General features: G+C 34.7%; 2 long non-coding RNA genes across 2 annotated transcripts; both read left to right on the top strand.

Annotated features, from left to right (window-relative positions):
* Window positions 1–2,844: 2,844 nt before the first annotated feature.
* Window positions 2,845–5,463, top strand: LOC131631695 (uncharacterized). Its single transcript, XR_009292784.1, has 3 exons — window positions 2,845–2,987; window positions 3,088–3,245; window positions 5,074–5,463. It is a non-coding gene; the product is annotated as an uncharacterized LOC131631695 (long non-coding RNA).
* A 1,677-nt stretch (window positions 5,464–7,140) lies between these two features.
* On the top strand, window positions 7,141–7,649 carry LOC131631715 (uncharacterized). Its single transcript, XR_009292791.1, has 2 exons — window positions 7,141–7,266; window positions 7,374–7,649. It is a non-coding gene; the product is annotated as an uncharacterized LOC131631715 (long non-coding RNA).
* The last annotated feature ends 7,167 nt before the right edge of the window (window positions 7,650–14,816 follow it).

The raw sequence follows: 14,816 nt of genomic DNA, 5'->3' as shown, positions 1-14,816 counted from the left end.
TAGCTACCGCTGTCCCACCACCATAAAGGATACAGCCCACAACATGATTATGAAATGCATGCATCAACCACGACATGCTCATCATTAATATCCACCAACAATTCATAATCATTCATGTCACAACATACAAGCATAATAATATCACAACCATTTGATATTCACCAAACACAATCCACAAAACAAACAAAATGATTTTTAAATTATAATCCCCTAATATACATCATTAAATAGGGAAATAATTCATCTACCAGGCCCTCGAAACGGCGTGCAAAAAGGATTAACGGTTTAGAAGTTACGGATTTTTAAAATAAGTATTTTTCCAAAAAGCTTCAGTGGTAACCGGTTACTCCAATTCAAGTAACCGGTTACTACCTTACGGAGTAACCAACAAGTCTATTCGTAACAGCGGTAACCGGTTACTTCAAAACCAGTAACCGGTTACTGCCTCCCAGCAGAACCACAGAACACAAATTCCAACAGTGGTAACCGGTTACCCCAACTCAAGTAACCGGTTACTTCACAACGAATAGGCCATCTCAGTGACGTAACCTCAGGTAATTGGTTACCACTCCCCAGGTAACCGGTTACCTCATACCAGAAACCCCAAAACTCCATTTTTCAGCACCTGCATCAATTCCAATCCATACCAGAACGTACTACAACGTATTGCAACATCAAACAGCACCAACAAACACGAAAATACACATTTACACATACTTCTAATCATGCTTTAACATCATTATTCAACACCAATCATCATTCACAACATAAATTGAACCAAAGTTCTATAAACCCCAAAACCCCAAACACCGACACATAATCCAATTCAGAATCCTAACATACGAATTCGATCGAATCATTCATAATACCCATAATAGAGGTTAATGAGAAGAATCCCCCCTTACCTCGATGTCGAATTCTTGGATGTTCTTTCTCTTCGCACTTGTTCTTCTCTCAATTCCACGTTCAGCTCTTTCTTCTCCCTTTTTGGCTCTCCTTTCACAAAATACTTCTCTTTTCTATTTTATGAAAATATAACTTTATTTTAGAAAAGGGCTTTACAACTGGTACACCCCCCCAACTGCTACTAGCAACACTGGCCCATTAGCCTTATTTCATCCATATTTCCCAATAATCCAATTAATTCTAATATTTAATAAAAAAAATTAATTAAATTAAATAAAGAATTTTATGGGGTGTTACAAAATCGACACACACCCGATCATATGCACTTGCTATTAGATGGACCATATCGGGGAATGACATCCACTTCGAAACCGGAGCGATACCGGTAAGTGATGGAAGCTTGACACATATTGGTTATCGCCTAATAGTTTCAAAAGTTGTTGCATTTCTGACCGAGGGCCCATTTTCAAGACTTTAAGATTGTGTCATCATTCATTGTAAACTTGCTTGATATTTGAAACGCTATCCGGTTTTTTACGCTTCAAATCGGCAAGTATGTTGCGAGGCGCCACTTTGACTATCGTTAAATCCGAAATCACATTCTTCTCTTCGCGGGACAAACGACACGCCATTGGATGTCCGTGTAACTTGGCATCCAAGGCATGATTATGAATTCTACAAATTACGATTAAACGCCACAAATCATCAACCCTCCGAGTCGCGCGCAACTTAAACGGACACTCACACTTTCTCGATCTCGTGTCTTCGTGTTTTAACACCCGGTTTGTTTGTACATAACTCCCACCCCGCTTGCAATTCAAAACGACAAAAGCTTTCCGTCTACTATTTCTATTGTCGGACCTTAAAATAACAATTCCGAATCCAAGTTTACTAGCTTCTTGTCGAACCCAACTAAGCAATTGTTCACGACTATCGAAGCTCCGATCATTTGTAAATTGTTGTCCCACATCAACCGCATTGATCATAGATTTAACGTCGATAACCGGATCGTTATTGACGTTGACAACTTCCGGAACTACTACGCCATCGTCGACAATGTTGTCCGGATGCACCATACCTAACATATGCATTTCCGAAATTAGCAAAATTGACCAAAACTGTTTTTTTTTACTGTCAGGGCTTATTTCGGAAGTACATTTCCGAAATTTGTTAGGTAACTTATTTCGAAAATGTACTTCCGAACCATCGCAGTTTTCAGCAGAATTTTGTTCAATCAATGTAGTGAAATAGGGGATGAAATGAGAGATGTTTACCTCAAATTGTAGCTTACTATGCTCCCTTTAACGTGATCAACGGTTTGAAACTTGATTTTGAGACGAAAAATGAATTGAGATTGATTGTGTTTTGGAGAGGGTTTGGAGGAGTTTGGGAGAAAAATGATGAAATAGTGAAGGAGGGAAAATTGTATATGCAGAATTATTTTCGGAAACGAACTTCCGAAATATTACCTGATTGTAAAAAATAACGTTTTTTTTATAATTTTCATGCATCTCCGAAAACACCAATTTTTTGGTGAATTCGGAAATGCATTTCCAAAACCTAAAAAATTTTGAAAAAAAATTACTTCGAAGATGCATCTCTGAAGCAGGGACAAATGAAGGATTTCGCTGGGGTGATCCCATAGAGAAGTGGGTAAAGAAAAAACCAAATAAATAATTGAAATCTTGCGGATTCAAATTCACATCAATATTTCAGCATTACTACCTATTAATTTGACTTATCAATATTTCAGCATTACTACCTATTAATTTGACTTAACGGGAATATATCTAAATAACTTATATAAGTATATAAATGATAAATGTATATGTATATGTTCAGCCTTATTATCAGTTTATTTAATTTAATGTGTTTTTTTGCTTGGACAGAATTTACATAATATATTTTCTTAAATGGCTCTTCATTTGTTTCTCATTTAATAAACTTTTCTAGCCATCTTAAATAGCATATTGAAAGGACTTGCTGATCAACCTTTAGAAGTAGTATGGCTACCAATATCAAAAGTCTCTATTTTACCTTTGCAATTATATGCATTGCCATGATTGTAGTTTCAAGTTCAGGTAATTAACTTCATAACTTTAAATTACTCTTTTATATTTTAGTAAATCATATAGTATGCGAAATGGTGTTTGAAATACAAAATATTTTTCATCTTGGAAGGAGGAACTAACAAGAATGATGAAGTATTTTGCACTGACTGGTGGGGCTGTCCTGATGACAAACACAAGTGTTTCTTCTTATGTTCAAACTTTGGATATGAATTACATGGAAAATGTCATGAAAATACTTGTTGTTGCGATGGTGAAGTTAGCTGAATGGTAATACTTTTACAATATGTTCTTAATATAGTGTCTCTATGAATACACTCTTTAGGATTTCGTTAAAGCCAAATTATAACTTGCCATATTACAACTTGCAACTATCATATATATGCCTTTTACACTTTCAATGAGACAATAGTAATTATTTTTCTACTATAAATTGAATAGTAATATAGCAAATAATTTTATGTCTTGGATGAGTTCATACCGAACAAAACTTACTTTAAATAAGATTTTACAAATAGGTGGTAAAATTGATCTCTCGAATTAGCCGATCCTAAAACTCGAATATTAAATTTTAGAAAGACAAAATATTGATTTTGGTCTCTTGATTATATTTTTTATTTTAGATTAGTCTTTTAATTAATTTTTTTTGGTGTCACTTTGATCTCTTAACTTTTAAAATATTTTATTTTAGTTTTTTTATAAGTAACTACGAAAAAACTTTGAAATAGGTCGCTAAATTCGTCTCAAATTAGAAAAAAATGACTAAAATAAAACTTTTTAAAAATTAAAAGACCAAAATAACACGAAAAAGAACTAAAAGACCAAAATAAATACTTCGCCTTTTAAAAAATATATAATTCCTTAATAATAACATTAAATTCAATTTCATCCACCACAAGTGCAAATAACTGAACCTCTAGATAGTTATTGGTCTTGGAGAAATTTTAGAGATTGTTTGAGTAATTTGACATTTAGGGTCCGTTTATTTTATCTAGAAAAAATAGATTTTTTTTATTTTAAAAAATGGATTATATAAAACTATTTTTAAATTTTTTTTTTAAATTAAAAAATTAATTTTGACATCCTATAAAATAAACATATATTATTGAAAATGTTGAAATCACAATTTTAAAAAAATATATATCTCACATGATTTTTATGAAAAACTATTTAAAATAACTTCAAAATTAAGTGATTTTTTCAAATTTTAATATTAAAAAATAAAAAAATATTTAAAATAACATTTTAAGAATAACTATTCAAACTAATTTTTCATTTGAAACTTTTATAAAAAGTTTTTTTTAAAAATTTACACAAAATAATAACTAAATTACACATAATAACTAAATTACACAAAATATTCAATTCAAAGTTTTTTATGTTACATTATTTTGATTTCAATCTACAAGTATAAATTTTTAACAAACCTGATTCATAATCATCACTTTGAATAAAAAGATACGATATTATGTAAGAACACCGACCTTGAAATCAATTTTTTCCTACACTTGCAATTCATCCAGAGATTTGCTTTCAACCTTGGAACAAATGTTTTCATTTTTTTTCATGGAAAATACATTCATTATCAATGTTTGAGTTTCACATGATAGCGCCCAAGATATACTGGTGGTGTTTGCGTCTTTATTGGATGTAAAAGGTTTCTTGTGGATTGATGTGTTGGCAATATCTTGAGCGTTATTAGTTTATCAACGTAAGACATAAATTTGATGTTGGTTAACTGAGTACTCATACCCCTCGGTTCATCTATAAAACTGAGGGGAAAGGTTATTTCTTTTTTATTGAAAATTAAAACAAAAGAGGGTCTTTCTCCTTGGTTTTATAAAAGAGCCGAGGTAATATATTACTTGTAAAAAAAATCGGTGAATGGTAAAAAATTAAAAGTAACATGTATTGTTTCCTTTTTTAATTTTTTGTCATTCACCACTTTCTTTGTGTGCTATAATATTCAAACAAATGACTTGTATTGTGAAACAACTACATTGTTTGCAATTTACAGTATGTTTATGAATAAATTTCTCAATGTTGTCAATTGAGTAGACAATAAATTATGAAATGTTTTCTTTGATTGACAACATAGGAAGGTTATTCCAAAATATAACAATGGTCTTGCTAGAGGTGGAAACAACATCAACAACAACAAAAATATCATTATGTGAGATAGATTGAAAGACCAGAAGAAAAAAAGTTGTGTTTAACGTTGGTGTTAGAAGAACATCATACAACACAGAACCTTGAAGATTTTTTATGTCTTGCAATCTATCCCCAAGAATAATGCGTACGACTTTGGAGCGACTATAGGTGGGTTAGGTTTAGGGACAACTTAATTAACTTGTACTTTTATAGTAAAGTTTGATTATATAATCTCTCACTTATTACAGAAATCAAAGGAATAGATCATTTAATTTACAAATAAAAAATAAAATAAAAAGAAAGACACCATTTTTACAGAAGTCAAAACATAAACTGCATTTGCTGGAATTTGAAGTATGTCCTGAATTATTTTTACCCTCGGTTTTATTAAGAAACTGAGGGAATAGATGATATTTATTTATTCTTTAAAATTAAAACATGGTGCGCCTTGGCATTATACCTTGTCGTAAAATGTATTCTTTTTTAACTTAAATATTGCAACGGTTACCAACCGTCGTAAATTTCTGTTTGATTTTTGTTTTCATTTTTCATTGCGACGGTTCAAACCGTCGTGAATTTCCAGTTAATTTTTGTTTTCATTGTAGATTGCGATGGTTCAAACCGTCGTGAATATTATTTATTGTTTTGTTTTTAATGCTAATTATGATGGTTTAAAACAACCTACAGGGGGTTATAACCCCCACTAAAATGATGAATTTATACAAAAAAAATCAGAATAACAATAAAAATTCATATCCTTTGCCAAAATATCAATAACCTTCATTTTGTTTTTCTTGAATACAAATATTAGTTTTTGACATTGAACTTAATGAAGAAAAAAAGTATAACACCCTAAAAGCTTGATTCAACAGCCCTGTAATACTGAACGAAGATCATCCCTGAAGGAAGATCACACCACAGCTGAACCAAGTGAATGCCCTGCAATACTGAACGAAGCTCATTCCGCAGCTCATTCCCTTCTAATGTCAGCTCGGATTCGATCGAGTATAAGCCCCACACCCAAGCTTGATTCTCCCTGTAGCCCATACCTAAAACCTTCAGTTGCTGCCTCCCCCAAATATGATACAATAACAAAATCAACTTACATCTCTATAAGAAATAAATCAATAAAATTAACACAAATTCATACCAAGACAATATTTGTGATGGGAGTAACCAATCGTCTGCCTTCATTGGTTTCTTCGATGGCTCCCAACAAGGTCATTGTTCTCTAGCAAACTGCAACAGGAAGAAAATGAGTATATGCTTAAATGATGATTATTTTGAAACGAATCGAGTAATAAAAAATGAGTTGTAGTAAGAATATCATCTTACATAATTGCTACTGATGAGTAATTATATCAAGAAAAGACTCAAATGAACCTGGTTTATCTAAGAAACAATTCTTAAACTCCCCACGCCCTAATTGAAATCAAGGTGAACATATGTCACAATACTTAAATGATTTACCTGATGAGCCTCATTATGGAATATGAAATGTGTTGTGCTGCTATTTGGAAAGATCAAGGGCTCCTCTGGACTTTCCAAGAGTATTTCTCAAGAATGCTCCTGCCTTTGAGAATAATAAAAACTTCTTCACAAGAATGCCTATGAATCAAGGTGACAGAAAAAAGAATAACACATAATTTTTATCATTTATTTTAAAATATAATGATTCAGATTCATTATCATGTTCTCACATAAAAATGACATTTTCATAGTATACGTCATATCATATATATATATATATATATATATATATATATATATATATATATATATATATATATATATATATATATATAGAGAGAGAGAGAGAGAGAGAGAGAGTTAAGTCTATTTTACTTTTAATTATGTATAAAGATAATACTTTAATAAAGTGTAGTCAAATATATTTCCTTTATAATAATAATAATATATTAATAAAGTAATTTTTACTTACCATACATAATACTTTTTTATAAATAAAAAATTCAATGTTTAAAGTGGGCTCAGAGGCTATATAAACACACTCCTAAAGAACACCATTACTAAACCAAAAACTCTAAAAGAACATATTTTCTAAAAAAAACGATGGAGGCAGCAAGAAAATATTCTCTAACAATGGTATTTTTGTTGGCATTTCTTATCATTGCATCAGGTATAAAACTAATATATGATTTGAAAAAAACTTATGATTTGTACTTTGAAACTTCTTTTATATTTTATATACAATATTGTTTTTATTTTCATCGTTTGTGTATGTAGATATGGCTGCAGAATCACAAGCCAGAGGAGTGAGTGAGGATATCCTCCAAGATTGTGCCAACGATGGCGATTGTGTACGTAAACATTGGCCTTGCCCATCCGGCACTATTCCTGTATGCGTTCATCGCTCGTGTACATGTGTACATTAATTAAGCTTCCAACAATTACATTATTACTGGTTTATAAATTGAGTAATAAAATATTGTAAAATAATCGTCATATATGGACGAAAATTATGAATAAAATGGATTTTAACATGCACAATATTCAAATTAATCCTAATTTCTAATATATCGATCTAAACACATTCAAATAATCCTAATTTCTAATATATCTAAATACCAATGTTTGTATTCATGTTTATTTTGGTATTAGATTACAGTGCCTTCAAGATAAAACATAAATTAAAAGTATATAATATTTTAAGAATGGATGTATATGAATTAAATTTTGGACCACAGGTACTTTAAATTAGAGAGTTGCTATGTTGACACCACAATTCAACACCGTAGATGCTACACCGTATGGCATACAGTTAAGAACAAACTTAAATTTGTATTTTTATAAAAAGTAGAAAGAGAAATTAATATTAAAAAATTTAAAACCGTATCAAATACGGTGTAAGTGTTAGATTATGGTGTCAAAGAAGCATATCTCTTAAATTATACAGTATGTATCAAATAAGGTCAATGCGAATTTTAAATGAAGTCTTTCAAAAAAAAAGTTAATGAACTATTTAATTTTTATTTGAACTTTTTTTTTGCAAAATTATTTATTAAAATTTAACTACTGATAAATAAAATGAAGACTTAATCAGACTCGTGGTGCTTTAACTTAACTTATGATTTTATGTTGATTCCTTAGTTAATAAAGATATCTTATTCGGTACTTAAAAAACATCTCGATTAGTAAACATGGTACTTTTTGTGAATTTTTTTTTTAAATATCTAGTTTTTTAAAAAAAAATTCAAAAATAACAAGGTTTTCAAAATATTTACAAAAATGTTTTTTTTTTTTTAATTTTAACACGTTGTTGCCGGGGGGGTGGCGACAACGTTTTGGGCCTAGGAGTTGTCGCCAGTGGGCCTGGCGCCTCCTTTGTATTGTTTTGGTGTTGTCGCCACCCCCCCGGCGACAACACCCCCTATTTTTTTTCTTTTTTTTTTTTGTTATTTTTTTCTGCTTCTTTTTTTTTCCAATTTTTTTATACTATTTTTTTAGTTGTTTTTTTTATATTTTTGAAGTTGGAAAAATAATAGCAATAAATTAAACATTACCAAAATACAAAATACATTAAAATGGAAAACAACACACAATACATTAAAATGAAAAACATCACAAAATACATTAAAGATACAAATAAAATTCCTAATTATTGAGCGCCACGTGGACCATGGTACGATTCGCATTCAGGTTGTCTAATAGGTCGTGTAGAAGGGTCACGAGTCGGTAGTGCTCCCCTATTCCTGCGACGCCCCCCTCTATTTGGTTCCTCTTGTGTTTGAGTCGACGGCCCCTCAATGCATTCCGGGTCTACAAAATCTGTGAGTCGTCCTTGACCTCTAGTATTCCCGCTATAGGAAAGGCGGGTGCCCGCATGGCCGTCAAAGCTTTGTCTAGGTGGGTTGAAATTTCTCCTAGTGGGTGCGGCCTGGAAGTTTGGACATTGGAAGTTGGTGGTGGATTCGGTTTGGTTAAAATAGATTGGTTGTGGTGGTGTATTGAAGTTAGATGGCTGACTGGGGTATTGTGATGTTGGTTGGTCGAATGTGTTGTAAGGCGGGTATTCTTCTTGTATGCCCATGTCGGGGGTTAGTGGTGGTGATGTGGAAGAACCCCCCACATTGAGGTCTAGGAATTGTGATCTGGAAGAGCTACCGACATGGAATTGTTGGGATTGTTGTTGTTGTTGTTGGTAAAAAGGCGTTTGTTGGTAGATTGGTTGGTGGTGGTAATTTTGTTGTTGTTGTTGTGGTTGTTGTTGTGGTGGGTAATGTTGTTGTTGGTAATTTGGTGGTGGTTGATGATGTTGGAAAGACGGTGGTGGTTGTTCTTGATGGAAATTTTGTTGTCGTTGTTGTTGTTGGTAAATAGGTGGTTGTTGTTGTTGGCCTCCAAAATATGGTTGTTGTTCTCGCGGGTCAGCCAAATAGAAAGGGGCAGACACAAACATTTCGGGATTTGTTACCGATCTGTACCAGTTTACATATTCAGGCGTTGGTTTCATTTCTTCCGGCGCCACAGGAAATTGTAAAACAGTGTTGGAACGTTTAGCCCATATTTTACGTTGATCTCTAGCAAACGTCTGCCAATTTTCTACGTACCACTGTTCGCTAACCTTCGCCAGATGCCAACGTCCCAAAGAGTCAGGCTCAGGGGGGTCAGGGATACCTTGATGCATGCCGAATTGGAGCTTCACACGATCACTTGGGTGCATCTCCACGGTGGTGAACCTTATGATGGGTGTTTTTGCCGTCCAAACAGCTGCCTCTTTACGGTCGGGTACGTGGTCCAAACCCAAGTAAGGTCTCCAAAGAAACTGCAAGAAAAAAATATTAATTTCAAATTATATAAAATAGTTAATTTTACAAATATATTTAGAAGATGGAAATATTTAGTGGTGTTACATCTTGGGGTCTTAATCGATCCAATAGTTGGCGGTAAAAAATGATTTTGTTTACTGGCGTATTGGTGTAGTCCATCCCGAGGGCATTAAACCTAAACACATTCAAAAATAAAAATCAATATAGTTACAATTAATAATGGAAAAAATGAAGTAATTAAAATAAGATCATTAAGTTACCTTGACGCATCAGGGAACACGTAAATGTGCGGATTTGCTGGGGCTAATACCGGCATTCTCCACCATCCCCATGTTTGTAGCAAGAATGCACATCCACTAAATGTACAGCTATCCTTTTTTGCACATTTGCACAAAGAGCTATATAGGTATGCCAACACCGCCGAACCCCAACTATACGTCTTAATTGTATCGATGTCCTCAAGTAGACACAAGTACATAAAATTAACACTATTCCCCGTGCCTTCGGGAAATAGAAACCTACCAAATAACAACATAATATACATTCTAGTTTTTTGTAGTTTACTTTCCTCGCTAGAGTCTCGATTCAACACGAGGCCTTGATAAGCTAGTTGAAGGCCAGAAAGCTTTATACCTTGGCCCCTACCTCTTTGTCGCCCCTCACCCTCTATTAAATCAACATCCAACAATTCTACACATAGAGCGTTTGGTTGTTGGACATTTCCAAACACAGCTTTTCCATTTGTGTTGAGACCCAATAACATGTACACGTCCTCTAGAGTGACGGTACATTCACCGATTGGAAGGTGAAAAGTATGGGTCTCAGGCCTCCAACGCTCACACAATGCTAATATAAATTTCATATCGATTGAGGTGCTTATTAAATTAATTACCTTCCCAAACCCCGCATGCTCAAGATAAGGCACAATCCAAGGGTCCGGAGGACTTATCGATCCCCCACGGGTTCTAAATCTCGTGATATCCTATAAAAAAAACAATGAACCATAAGTTTTTGAATGTTTGAAATTAGTAAATATTATTAGAAAAATTAAGTGTTTAGAACATAAATAAATTGAATTTACTCAAACTTACGTAATCGACGATGTTTGCAATGGTTCCTCGATGCTCTTCACCCATTGTTAGGAGAGACATTTTTGTTGATGATGAAAAATAGTTGTTCTGATGAGAGTAAGTTTGATGATAGTTATTTGGTGATGAAGAAAATGAACAAGTATGGGGACCTATTTATAGCCAAAACAAAACACAATTAAATGTGTTTGGTGCAATAATAGTCTGCCACAATTAATTGTGAGAAGACAAGTGCATGCAACGGTTGAACACTTAACACGAAGCAAGTCGCCACCCCCCTTTGGCGACAACTATAAAAAATCAATGTTGTCGCCACCCCCCGTTGGCGACAACTATAAAAAATTAATGTTGTCGCCACCCCCGTTGGCGACAACTATAAAAAATTAATGTTGTCGCCACCCCCTCTGGCGACTGCCTGCATGCATTAGTCTTGTCACATTTAAATGTTTCAGACTTTGTATTCTTGCATGCATTATGGTGTAAAATGTGGGGACGAGATTCATTAATTGCATAGGTGTGGAAGAGATTCCCTAGCCTGCATGCATTAGTCTTGTCACATTTAAATGTTTCAGACTTTGTATTCTTGCATGCATGCTGGTGTAAAATGTGGGGACGAAATTCATTAATTGCATAGGTGTGGAAGAGATTCCCTAGCCTGCATGCATTAGTCTTGTCACATTTAAATGTTTCAGACTTTGTATAACGTGTATTCTTGCATGCAGGCTTGTGTAAGAGATTCCATTGTGGCATGCATGTATTCTTGCCCATGGTTATTTGCACTAGTCTCGATTGTGGTTATTTCCATTGTGTGTACTCTTGCATGCACTAGTCTCGATTCTTAGCACTGAGTTATATTAACTTTTTTTTTTGTTTTTTTAATTGTTTTTATTTTAACATATTTAATATATATATATATATATATATATATATATATTAAAATAACGCAGATGTCATGGAAAACATTAATTCATTCATTAATTAAAAGATACAATAAAAGGTCATGCAAAACATTAATACATGGAAAACATTAAATCATTCCAAAAAAAATAAAACATCTAAGAAATTACTACGGTTAAAACAATGTCATTGGGTCCATGCATCATTTGAGTGGCATCAATGTCGTATTCCACCTTATCCCAGAAACTTGTCGTTGCTCCAGTCACAGCATCGGCCCTTGTTTTAAGCCTCTTGATGCTTCTTATCTGTTCGTCGGCTTCGTACTCCCCCTCTAAAAAAGTCATGAGAGTCCTCTTGAGTTGCTCGACGGAAGAGATATTCCAAAACATAACCGGCATGGGAGGTTTGACGGGTGAGAATATGACATGTCCGTTCCTTCTGCAATACTCCAGTTCAGGTTTGGCACGCCATGTTGATCTTCGGGGCGGCAGCTCTGTTGTCCTGTGACATCCGTCTGGCCTAATGGTTGTCCGGCGAGGCATGGTTGTGTTTGTGTGATTGTTTGGTATTTGGAGTTTGTGTATCTGTGTGTAAACTCAACCATAGGAGCCCCTATTTTATAATATTAGTGGGTATAAAAAAAGTATTGTTGCGTACAGACTTTAAAAAATTGTTGTTGCGTATAACTCTTAAAAATCAATGTCGTCGCCACCCCCGTTGGCGACAACTCTTAAAAATCAATGTCGTCGCCACCCCCGTTGGCGACAACTCTTAAAAATCAATGCCGTCGCCACCCCCGTTGGCGACTGCCATAATTGTATAGGTGGGGACGAGATTCCCTAGCCTGCATGCATTAGTCTTGTCACATTTAAATGTTTCAGACTTTCTCATTGCATGTTTTAAAATCAATGCATTAGTCTTGTGTAAGACGTGTGTAAGAGATTCCATTTTGGCATGCTTTAGTCTTGTCATGTTTGAATCTTGTGCAGAATTATTGCATGTATTCTTGCATGCATTAGTATTTTGTAAGAGGTGGGGACGAGATTCCATTGTGGCATGCTTTAGTCTTGTCATGTTTGAATCTTGTGCATAATTATTGCATGTATTCTTGCATGCATTAGTATTGTGTAAGAGGTGGGGACGAGATTCCATTGTGGCATGCTTTAGTCTTGTCATGTTTGAATCTTGTGCAGAATTATTGCATGTATTCTTGCATGCATTAGTCTTGTGTAAGATGTGGTGCATCTATTATAAGAACTAAACTTCACATTTCTTCTTTCACACCTAAACTTCACAAACATTTCTTCTTTCATACCTAAACTTCGCAAACATTCATCCCTCCTATTTCTCACAAACACATATCAAAATTATGGCATCCACCTCACAATACAAAGTTCGTGTTCATATGAACGGTGAGACTTACCAGTGCGACACCAACGGTTTTATTTTTAGAAACACCAACTCAACACGTTTTGCTCTAAATAGACAGGCGGACTTCTCTTATCTAAAAAGGAAAATCGAATCCAAAATAAGAGAACCAGTCTCGCAAATATTTTACCAACAACCCCTAGTTGAACCTAACAACTCGGTCAAGTTTTATCAATCACAGATAACAATTGACATAGAGGTTCAAAACATGTTCCTTACCCATGAGTATTTTGGTTACGATGATCTGGAACTGTACATAGTGGTCGAACAAATTGTTCCTTCACAAATGACTCAGTCACAGGTTATTGATCCTGTTGTTGATGATGAACAACAGCCCGAACATGTCATGGACGAAGAAACTGAAATAGAAGATGTTGTTGACGAGTTGGTGAATCGTGACTCCGAAGATGATGAACAAGTTCCAGTACCGGATCTAGTACCAGATACACATGCATACTCACCTCCAGCATATTTCACAACATTAAATTTGGGAGAGGACGAGCCATCGTCCGATATGTTCTACAATCCATATATGCGGTCAAACGAGGAGTTAAAAGAGGGTGACACGTTTCGTTCGAAGGATGACTGTATGTTGGCTATAAAAAATTGGCACTTAGCAAATTGTGTTGATTTTAAAGCTGATCGCTCAAATCCAGAGAAAGTGACTATTGTGTGTAAAAACCCGGAGTGTGGATACATGCTGAAGGCATCATTCAGAAAGAAATTTAATGCCTGGGTGATACGTTCGATATCTCAAGGCCACACCTGCGTCACCACTAATATGGCGCAAGATCATCGAAAACTCAGTCATGACATGATATGTCATACCATCATTCCTCTTGTCGAAACTGACCCATCACTGAAGGTGAAGACAATAATTTCTCATTGCGTTTCTGTGTTCAAATACAGACCTTCGTACAGAAAGGCTTGGTTAGCTAAGCAGAAAGCAATTGAAAAAGTCTACGGCAACTGGGAGGAATCATACCAACAACTTCCTCGCTACCTGGCTGCACTGCAATTGTATTCACCTGGGACTGTTACTATTTTGGAGACACTGCCGGCACAGTCCCAAGACGGAACCCCTCTCGAAGGTAATGGAATCTTCCATAGACTGTTCTGGGCGTTTCGACCATGCATCATCGGTTTTGGTTTTTGCAAGCCGATTATTCAAATTGATGGAACATGGCTGTATGGGAAATACAAGGGAACTTTGCTGATGGCGGTCGCGCAGGATGGAAACAACAACATTTTTCCAATAGCCTTTGCTCTGGTAGAAGGAGAAACAGCTGCTGCTTGGAGTTTCTTTCTGAAGAATCTCCGAGCTAGAGTTTCTCCACAGCCTAACCTTTGTTTGATTTCAGACAGGCACGCTTCTATTGACAACGCATACAACAATCCGGCAAATGGTTGGCACAACCCCCCCTCTAAGCATGTCTACTGTATTAGGCATATAGCACAAAATTTTATGAGAGAGATCAAAGATAAAT

Source organism: Vicia villosa, unplaced genomic scaffold (assembly GCF_029867415.1).
Source record: "Vicia villosa cultivar HV-30 ecotype Madison, WI unplaced genomic scaffold, Vvil1.0 ctg.000857F_1_1, whole genome shotgun sequence".
In the NCBI taxonomy this organism is placed as follows: domain Eukaryota; kingdom Viridiplantae; phylum Streptophyta; class Magnoliopsida; order Fabales; family Fabaceae; genus Vicia; species Vicia villosa.
This window is presented reverse-complemented; position numbering and strand designations above follow the sequence as displayed.